Here is an 11,958-nt window from a genome sequence, read left to right as displayed (position 1 = left end):
GAAACCCACCCTCGCGACCGTTCGATAATCTGCAACAACGCAACAATAGTCAAACCAGTCGTTTTACCAGTCGATAAACTTAATCTTCGTACCAATTAAATGCCTCTATTACGGTTGCTAGGCAAAGAACATGAAAAAGTACTAAAATTAAAACTACGTTTCAAATATATAGTATTTGATAATTTATTCCGGAACTATTTATCTATTGTTACATCCCGATTGAAATATAATTACTCTATAGTTAAAAAGTGATAATAAAACACTCGTAATTCAAAAATATGTACATACACCTAAAAGAGTTCACCTTTGGGATGTAAATGTACGCATCTTTTGTTGCACGAGGCCCTTTTTTTTATATAACATAGCTGGACAAATGACAATCGAACTTATTTAGAATATCAATAAATGAATTAGTGCCTATTAGAATTTATAAACAAATATGGTTTCAAATATTATCAAAATTGTTTTATCACTCACGGCTTATTAGTATACTAGTATATTATAATAGACATTTCAATTTTCTTTTTACATCGAAATGATAATATTTCACTAGTCTAACAATAGTAAAATATCCCCAAACGATGCTGTATAATTGTATTTATTTATTATTAACCGTATAAAAAGTGAATTTGGAATACAATGAAACGTTTAATTTTATTTAATACCTACGATACAAACATTCTGTTCAGCAATCATTATTACGTCAAACTTTTTTTTTCCTTTTTTTTTTTTTTTTAACCATAGTCATCATATGAACATCGTTTACTATGGCTTGTATAATACAAATCAAACAACTTAAACAGCTTACTACTTTTCACAAATCGACTGACATAAACTTGTAATTTTAATTTGGAAGGTTGTAGTTCATTATATAGAAGAACTAAATTGTTGTACAGTTTTGCAGAATGGCCCATGGCATGGTGAAAATATCTCCAGAAATATAATTTTTTTTTTTTTGTGGCCAAATGATAATTAGTTTCAAGTAAGTATTTTATATACCTTATAACTGGCTTAAAAAATAACTTTTGAGTTTTCATAAAATTATAAAATAGGCATCTGATGAAACTAGTTGATATGAAGATTTTAAAGTATCGCAAATCAAAATCCAATAATTGGTTTCGTCATATAATATTTAGTACAACTTTGATTACTTAAGCATTTCTTGTGCTTATTTACCATACCCTTAGTACGATCAGTAGCGACGGGATCTTTAAAAAATAGTGAATCAAATCATCTTAGTTTATAACTACCATCCACCCACCTAACAAACCACTAACCAATAGTTACTAAATAAGTGAAAAAAATAATTATATAAATAGTAAAAAAAAAAGGTATTCAATAAATTAGGTATTTACAGCCAAAATATATAAAAACATTAATATATAAACCAAATAAAACAATTTTAATAATAACAACACTTACCGAACTTTTTAAAAAAATAATGTTGAATCAGAGCAATTGACATTGAAGCATATTAATTTGTGTTATTTTAATTTTTATTTCATATAATTCCATGTGTCCCTGCCAATTTTGTTATATAGGCTTCTTCTACTTTTCATACACGTATCATTATACACGATCAATAAGTAAAAACAATTATCTAGTGCAAAAGTCGCGAGACTGGAGACGTCGGTTTTAACAAACTAATGTTTTTCAATATACTTTCGAAAAACTTTATTATAATATTAAAATTTGAACATGTATAAAAATACATATTATGTATATTATATTACATATTATTATAGCCTAAATAAAATAGTTTAAATTCCTCTAGTAAATATTTTCCGGCCTTCAATTTCAGAAACCCTGCCATTTACGTTTTGCATTGACGTAATGCGCATTCGTCTTGTAATTCTGTTACACCCGAGCAGCGCGATCTCGTTTGACCGCGAGAACTATAACGAAGCTCCATCTACGGGTTTAGGGCCTATGGTTATTATTATTAATAAAAACACGGGAAACCCATTATGAGGTTACACGTGGCCACCAAGTCTTGGTGTCCTTAAGCCTACAATCTAACAAATTTCGGTTTCAAAATGTGCGATCTCTGCGGCTGCTGGTCCATGACAGTCGAGCGCGGGAAAATCTGATAAATTAAACGCATGGTTATTGGTCATACTCAGAAGGTCATCTGACCCACAATTAATATTTGTTAGCGAAATTGGACTTTTGAAGACTTTTTGAATTATTTAAGCATGCCAGCTGTAAGTTGAAATTAATAATAGACAGGGCAAATGACTAGGTTTTCACCACTTCACCCTACCCAAATGAAGTCACTCGTTAAATTTTATAATACAGTAAAACATCTCTATACTGGACTCCATGTAATACCCTATAAAATGAATGTTTTCAACGATAATTACGAATAAACTCAAATACACATTTAGTGTTTTTTTAGTTCTAAGGTACACCTTCATCAATTAATAAATAATTAAATGGTCTCATAAAGTAGCCTGATCTAAATTTCCCTAACTGTGGATCCGCCTCTGATCATACTGATACGGATGCATTAGACGTTTCATTTATATTTACTGTTTACATTTTGGTTAATATTATCTAGGATATAGCTTGATTCTAGCTAGTGTTACCATCATCAACTTAACATAACGTCGATTACTTAGAGCAGCGTTTCCCAAACTGTGGTCCGCTTAGGGTCCGGAGGAAGTCCGCGAACGTAAACTAAAAATACACAAAATACCCATCTATATAAATGAAAATACCGATGTAATATTCGTATTGCATGGAAAATACTGTTGATAATAACTTCATTGTCGAAACAGTTTTCGTTGAAAAGCAATTAAGATTAGGAAACAAACTGATTACGTTGGTTTATTATTATATGTGTGTTATATGTGCATAAAATATGTGCATTTAGTTAAGAAAAATAAAGCAATACACTTAGTATTATTATTTATTATTGTTTTTAATTTTTATTTGCATGAAGGGGTCCGCGATCATTTTTATTATCTCTAAAGAATCCAACAGAGAAAAAGTTTTGGAAATGCTGACTTAAAGCGATTTGGGCCACGGTGATAATACGTGTTATGATAATTGTTGAGAACAAGTGTACAAATATGTAATAAAAAATCCAGGACACAATAAATTTAATATCCAACAATTTAAATTTACATTCGATGGTTTGAGTACAATTTTAAGGATTCTTTAATAAATATTTTTCATTCTTTAGGTATTATTCCAAATTGACTAGATACCGTTATCCTACAAATAAGCTATAGTTCAGATAAATATTATTCTTAAACGAAACAAGTTATAAAAACTATAAATATAAATATTTTTATAAAAATGTTATACAAAAAAAAAAAAAAACGCACAAACTGTAATTCAATGTAAAATTCATAAACATAAACGTTGATTCGGACAACATTTTAAATGTGATTGGTAGCTACCCGAAGATTAATAATTGCATAAGCTACGAAATACAACATTAAAATAATTCAGAGTTATGGTAAATACCCATATAGATATTATAGATATTAAATTATTTTTGTATTGTATTTTATTCTTAATTTAGTTATCTAGACTATGAACTACGTTATATAACTAAAAATATGTGAAATATGTACATTTTTTTCGAAAGTAAATTTGTAGTTAATACCGCCTTGACCAATAACAGCAAAAAATCCTAAACACGCAAATACGATATACTTTATGGAATCAAAAATGTTTAATATGTATTAAGGAAATAAAAATTGTGTAGTGACTTATTATACTATATTTGTTTTTATTCGTTTTTAATCCATAATTATTAATAATGTAATAATGTAAGTAATAATGTACGGCTTAGTATACACAACGTATAGTATAATCAAATAATGTTCTTAGAAATAGGTAACCACAGTAACTATAACTCGATGTCTATATTGTTTGATGTTTTCAAGTTGACATTCGCTTCATCTCACGACCTTACATTTATACTTGTTATCAGTTTTGATTGTTTGTATAGACACGGAAAAATAACACTGTCGACTCAGTGCGTACCAACTATAGTATATTATATACTCATCGATCGCACATCGATATTGCGTTAATTTTCCACTATTAATCCACTACGATTCAATCATGCATTCGGTCTGTGCACGTTATTTGATGGAATTGTATCGTTTCGGTAATCTTTTCGTGTACTCCCGTGACCCGAGTGCTCAACTCAAAGCCGTCAGTATCGCATCGTAGTACAAGTGTTTTCTTTTCATAGTATACGAGCTATATATATAGTTAATAATTATGGAAATAATCTCAGACAAAATGCTGGCAGAAACAGCACACATATTAGACGAAGATAATGATAATGATCTACGGAATACATTTCGTCAACAATTTGCTAATGAAAACAATGAGGAAAATGAGTCCACGGTAAAAAATCATATGGACTAATTTATAAAAAAATATTGAAACGGAACTACGATGCAATATTTGTTTTGAAATATTTACTGAGGTAATGTTTTAATTATTGTTTATTAGTCTTTTGACAGTTATTAATGTATTAGGACTTTTAACTCTAAAAAATAAATAAATATAAATGTAACATAAAACACTTTCTTGGTTTCCAGGTTATAAATGAATGTATTAATTTGACGAATGTGGTTTTATATTTGATAATATAATTTACTCTAAAATCTTTGAAAATATATCTCTTCACCAATTATAAGACTCTGCAGAAAGATTAGTGTTATAAACAGTTATACATTTTTAATTTTATGCAAGAATTATTATAACACAAATCTTAGTTAGTATCCACTGAGAAGGTTTTTCTGAGCGGATATCCGCTGTGTTTAAAATATAGCGATAAACTATTGACTACATACCTGAAACAAATCACATAATATACAGGATTACTATATTATATTCAACGAATTATTATAGATTTATTAAGTAATTTTTTTTTTTCACAGCTAACTGTTTTTAACTATTCTCGCATGTTTTTCAATCAATGTATTGAAACATGGACCAAGAGTGTTAATAAATGTCCATTACGTCGAAAACTAGTGAAAAATAATACTTTTTATGTCATTAGATCCGTTTTTAAATAAAATAATTCCATGTTTACCAAATGAAATAAGGGCATGGCGTGAATCACCAAAAGCAAAACAAAAGGTTAACAATATTTAATTTTTTCCGGAAATATAATGTACACTTAAGAGAACAACTAAATTGATGGAATATTTTTTAGATGATAAAATTAATGTAAATATATGAAGAAATAATGGAAATAATATTATTCACTGACCAATATTGGACTAACGTGAAGATAGAATGTGAAATATTACGCCTAATGCAAATATTTTGTTTTAGTTATTGTAAATATTTCAATACATTCTTTAATCCACTTATCAGTAAAAACGAAAATATTTACTTTTTGTATCAGTCTCGGTCTTTCAATGCCCTCCCTTTTTCTATCCCCCTGTCTGCCCTAATATAATGTTGAAGCATTTTTTTTTTTTTTTTTAATTGTAAAACTTAGATTAAATATGATAAGACAAAATATGATTTTCTATTTTTTTTCTTCAATTTAATTCTAGCTCAATTTCTATGTTTTGTTTGAAAATACCTAATCAAGATGGATTTCATCTTTTTTTAATTAATATTCACTTTAAGCTAATAACTATAACATCTACATTTATTGTATATAATTTTTTTCAATAAATCTTATGTTATTCTTGTCAATATGTTGTTATTTATTAGAAGTACAATATACCATAAAATATATGTCATACATTTATATTGATCATTCAGTTACAAAAGCAATCGAAAAATGTCCTATACAAGATTCCTATAAATAATCATTGTTCAATATGAATAAACCCAAAATGTCTAAAATAACGAATTATGCAGGAAAATGGATATAATATTCTTAAAATATCCATAAGCTTAATCGTATTATAACTGAAAAATGAAGGAAGTGATTCGATCAACTTTTTTTTCTTTATAGATATTTTATTTTACATAGTTAATAAATAAAAGGAAAAAAATTAATTGACTCATTCTCAACACTTTTCTGTAATATTAATTTAAATATTTTAAGGTATAATTATTGTACTGGTTTTGTAGATCAAAATTAGCTGTATTATCATAATTGTCTTCATCTGAAAATATTTATGAAATACACCTCGGACTATATGGACTATAGGTGACTATATAGGTGACTCATAATTATACAATAAAATAACAAGGATTCGAATAATGTTAAGCATACATTTTAAATAGTATCAACGGATTGCTTAAAAGATAATAGTTTTATTATTTATTTATTTATTTTTTTTTTTTTTTTTTGAAAAGCCAGGGGTGTGCGAGTGCACCTCTTTTGCTTTTATGTTTTTATTATATATACATATATGAAATAATATAAATTTATAAACCAAATTGAACAATATTAATAATATAAATAGTTACCTAACTTTTTAGAAAACTAATTTTGAGTAGAAACAATGGGCAATGAAGGCGTATTAATTTGTGATTTCTTTAATTTGTATACTACATGACTCGACATGGTTTAACTAATTTGTTTAAATTAGGTTTCCTCTATTTTTCTTGTATGAATCATAATCGTAATACATGGTCATTGAAAAAAAAAGGTAAAATTATCTAATGTAAAAACTGCGAAACTGTGGAGACGTCGGTAATCGAGAGTTCGAGTAGATACATAAATTTGCCCACTTTCCTTCAATATATAGTATAATATAAAAATAAATTGAGTAAAAATAAATACTATTCAAGCTAAATTTTATAAAATGAAAATAAATTATTTACATAGGTACCTCTAATTATACTATTTCTATTTACTGATCACGTATGGAGCGATACGAAAGCACGAGTCCACCTAATCACTAATGATACAATAATGATTATTGTCAAAATATCAAAATATAAAACATGATACACGCATTCATTATTCATAATGTTTATTACTCTAGGTTTAAATGTCCTCGTGCAACCGCTATACGGTTAATCAATGTATATTATTTTAAAGTGTGCTGTAAATTGTTTGTGTTTGTGTTTTTATACACATTAAATACGTCAATTAAATTATAATTTTACACACCACCCAGTGCCAGCAAACATCCACGCACAAAATTTGGGTAGTTCATTTAAATTATCTTAAGTACCCACTCGGCTTCCATTGAGTACGACTTTCAGGAGTATCTTATCATAGTAGTGACTATCATACCTATATACACATATAATACAGTTTTATTGTTGTAATTACCATTTAATTTATAGTGATTAATTACAACCACCTTGATAATACGCTTTTCTTCGTTTCAATACTTACATTATATCTATAATACTATGATAATACCTATAATGAAACCAATCACTAGATTTTAAAACGTAGCAATTATCATGATCAAAATTTGTTTCGTTCTTTAAATAATTCACTCCCGCACCATTCTTTCGAACTTTCCCTTAATTCGTCTCAACAACGTACCCGACCCTATGAGAAATCAATTTGCGATTTTCATCATTTAATTTTAATTGTCCTTCCCTTTTCCCTAGCAGACAACTCCTTTTTTTATTTTTTAACTTCTCTAGGTTATCTCAGTCCCCAATGAAATATTCTTCTTAACTCTCACTTATAATATTCATTCCATCATTAGTTTTATGAATTCCGCTGGCTTCCTAATTTATTCATTTGTGCATAATATTAATATATGTTTTACTATAAATTTATAACTGCATTGATTTAATGTGATTGACAAAAGCAAAATAAAATTTTAAAAAAAACATAGAAAAATGATTAATATTTACGGAGATATTTCTATCGGGAAAACATAGCTGGTTCACCCTGTATATTATTCAAACTACACTTCTAAAAACAAAAGGTTGATTTGTTTTATTGTTCAAAACTCTTTCATCAATTTGGATTCAAATAAAATATGTATGTTATTTGCACTTTTCTGGTAAAATTAATATTTGCTTTGATAAACAATTTGTAGATTTAGAAAAAAAATCTATCGAATATACCTGTATAAAATATACGCATGACATTAAACGCTGAAAAAATATTACACTCGAACTATGCGTTTACAAATAAAATCTCATTATTTCCATCAAAATACAGTCATATATAAAATATGTATGCATCTAGTGAATATTCCATGTTCTTTAAACAAAAGTATAATATATATTATATATTATATATATTATATATAGTATATTATATATTCGCCTTATTGGTTTTTTTCGTTTAAGAGTGTAAGTTATGTTTACATACATTCCTACTTCGATTGAATATCATTAATATTTTCTTAGATCCTTTAATATCGTTAATATAAACACTTAACATTAAATTGACAACAAATACCGTATACTCGCACATTGCATAGTCAACAAACTACTTAGTAGACAATTACTCATAGCACGTAAAATTAACTCTACTCAGAATCGTTTTTTTTAATTCGATAATTTATCATCTCATTCGAATGTGTGATGATAATATAACATTATATTTCTGACAAAAAACCGGAACGAATTGTTGTAATCCATGCGAATTTTCTATTTTCATTGGATGAACATATACAATATATAAAATATATACTGGAATTTATTACAATTACAAATTTTGTTTCGGTTTTGTTGACATCCACACAATAATACTTATATCAGTAAATACACATTCTTTTTCAACTTCACATCGAAAAATAAAATACTTTACTCAGTAATATATAAATATATAGTAATGTTTATTAAGCTCTTGGAATTCCATCGTTTTTTCGATACAACAATACATAAAATTGCATTCTCTGAGTCCATAATTTTCAGATTGTAGCAAATAATAACAGTAATAAAAAACAATGAGTAACAAAATTATACATCGAGATCGAATAGCTGTGTGGATATATTATACATGATCCGATAGATATTCTATGTTAAATCATGGTATTTTTCACGTTCATAGTATAAATTCATAAAAAATTATATTAAAATACGCGTTATGTAAAATAAAAGGTTATTATTATTTAATAATACTTCAAAGAGATGAAAGAATTATTTAATTTAAAGGAATTGTACCAAACAAGGTTATAAAATATATTTTTGCTCAGTGACAAACCTTTTTTTTTTTTTTTGTTCGATCGTCACAACCGAAAAATCTCACAAGTCTACAAGTCTATAAAAGTCGACGTTAAGTATGTATGTTACATAAAAATTAACAAAATCGTTTAATCGAGTGGCGTTCCGGGTTTCTTTAGAATTCCGAATTCTACTTTAACGTACCTCATCACTCATTGTATAATATACGCTCACGCGATAAAAAAATATATATATAATACATGATTATACGTTCTTCGCTGCGTGAAATGTTAATATCGATTAGGTTCAATAATGCCGTAACGCGAGGAAACATCATGACGATTCGCAATAGAGTGTTTATTGAATTACAAATGGTTTCGACGGTTGTGTGGTAGGCCCTGTCGACCGACGGCGATTAAGAAGCACTGTGGTCGGGAAAATAAATTATTTCATTTTATGCAATTAATTTGATTGCAGATGATTACACGTAGTAAATAACAACTATGATTTAGACGATTTCGGATCCCGTTACTGATGAGTGTACGGCGTAACCGAGAAAGCCGTGCTCGTACGACGTTATAATAAATCAAACGTTTTCGGTGTAATAACGCGTGAAAAGAAATCAAATATCGCATTCAAATGTGTAGCGTTAGCGATTTCTTCTTCGTTACACTTGCCGTCAACGATGTGCCGGAAAAGAAAATACAGTACCTACACCTAAACACATTGTTTACGGCCTTTGTAAACATTTCACCCGAACGGTAATCGAACTCTTTTAATCATTGGTGGTCCCGTGTTACTTACGAACGGTGACGATTTTATTTTTTCCATAACAACAAGTTCTTATTTGTTCTGTCGGCGATCAACGCTCATACAACACAATAAAGCGGTACGTATTTTTGAAGGATGAACCTAACCCATTGTTGTTAAAAATACTTTTCAAAAGTATTTTAAATAGGTATTTAAACCTTCAGTTAAAAATTATTAAAATATTTATTTAAATACCACTACCAATAAATATTTAAATAGAAATACAAATATGTTCAAAAAAATATTTTAAATACTTTTAAATGCATTTTTTTAGGTTTTATTGTTGTCAGATTTTTAATTCTTAAAACATTACGATAAAATTACATTCATTTTTATTAACTAGTGACTAACTTAATAATTTAATTTTAACGATTATTAAAGAATAACAAGTGTCAAAATATGTGAGAATGTGAGATACTGGGATTCCAGGTGTCACCGTACTACGATACTATAAAATATAAATAGACAAATAGATATGCGATACACGGGAATTATTATTTTCCGCGTAATATCTTTAAATATAATTCTGTCAAAAAATATTTCAAATGTATTTAAAATACAGAAAAAGTATTTAAATACTTATATTTAAATATTTAACAAGTACACATATACCTAACTAAGTAATATCATAATCTTCAGAAGTACTTTACGTTCAATATTTGCGATCGACGACGCGCGTATTATTTTCAGCATTGTTGAATTAATATTACTTAAACCACCATAAATGAGGATATCCCATAGATTCCGTTTTATTATTAATACAATGTCGTTGGTTTTGTTGATTCTCAACCATGATTAAGATATAATAATAAATTTGTGTGTTAAATTCAGCTATCGATTTTTTTGGTTTTATTTTTGTTTTTATTTACATAAATTTAGTAAACTTTTACAATGTATAATGTCATGATATTTCGTTTTAATGTTGTTTTTAGTATTGCATTGCAAGTGGACAACATTTATTGCACTACTACAATATTTATTGCATACTACAGATAAACGTCATAAAATATAGGGTTATAAAGGTAAACCTTAAGTGCTATGGTAAGTGTATGATTGTGTATAGCCGTCAATAACAGTATTATGTTAGTTAAACACATTACAGCAAAGTAATTAAGTGATTATAAGACTATTACATGTAAGAAATCTAATAACTAGTTAAATTGAGAAGCCAGAGAATTAATGCATTTGATATTAGAATGAATGACAGGTTGAGAGTTAAGGAGGATATTAGCGTCAGTAGTGATAAAACCAAAAGAAAATGGAAAGAAATAAGAAATTGTCGGCTAGGGAGAAGAGAAGGACAGTGGAAAATAATATGCTTTAATTTGCAGATGGTGTCACCGTGTTATAATGTACATAGAACAAAAGAGTTAAGTGAGGCATGGTGAGGAAGAAGACTGTGTGGCCTATTCGAAAGCGGGTGAAAGCGACGATTTGTTATCTGGAAATCTTTAAATCATTGAACCATGGACAAAGAGAGATAGTGGAAGTAATTTGTCTAAGCCAAGCAATGATAATGGTACTTATTTTTACAAATAAATGTAAATGGTATGATATATATCTTATTTATATATATTTATTGATATAAATGTATATTTTAAGGTATTATTTCTGTTTCCATAAATTAACTATTAAAATAAACTGTATGTAAAAGTATTTTGTACTTTCAAGAATTTTAACTTATTAATTAAAAAATCAGTATAGAACTTGATTTAATTTTAAATGTAATGTTTAGAACAGTTTGGTAAATATTTATATGACGTACATAACTTATTTTTATAAATTGATTAATAATAATTATAAGTGATAAACAGAATGCGTTTACAGGTATTTACATAAATCATATTCTCACGGTTTAGGATACTTTTTCTTACATATATAGTATTTACACACACCCGACAATTAACTCTTTACATCATCGTCATAGACCTTTTCCACGTTGTATTGCCTTAACGGAACTAGTAACAGATTAAGATCGGATGAATATCCAACATGTTTTATTTTATAAGTTGTGTACGACTGATCTACAGATTTAAAACGAAAATTTATGAGTTAAATGAGTTATATTTGTACGCAATCCACCCAAAACTAGGTATATTACACCCCGAAGACCGATTGGCG

At 27.8% G+C, this 11,958-nt stretch overlaps 1 long non-coding RNA gene across 1 annotated transcript; it reads left to right on the top strand.

Annotated features, from left to right (window-relative positions):
- Positions 1-4,078: 4,078 nt before the first annotated feature.
- On the top strand, positions 4,079-5,483 carry LOC112694552. Its single transcript, XR_003149574.1, has 3 exons — positions 4,079-4,453; positions 4,911-5,112; positions 5,189-5,483. It is a non-coding gene; the product is annotated as an uncharacterized LOC112694552 (long non-coding RNA).
- The last annotated feature ends 6,475 nt before the right edge of the window (positions 5,484-11,958 follow it).

This window comes from Sipha flava, unplaced genomic scaffold (genome assembly GCF_003268045.1).
Source record: "Sipha flava isolate LNK unplaced genomic scaffold, YSA_version1 130_pilon_pilon, whole genome shotgun sequence".
NCBI classification, from domain to species: Eukaryota; Metazoa; Arthropoda; class Insecta; order Hemiptera; family Aphididae; genus Sipha; species Sipha flava.
The sequence above is the reverse complement of the archived record's forward strand: the minus strand, read 5'-3'. Positions and strand labels throughout refer to the sequence as shown.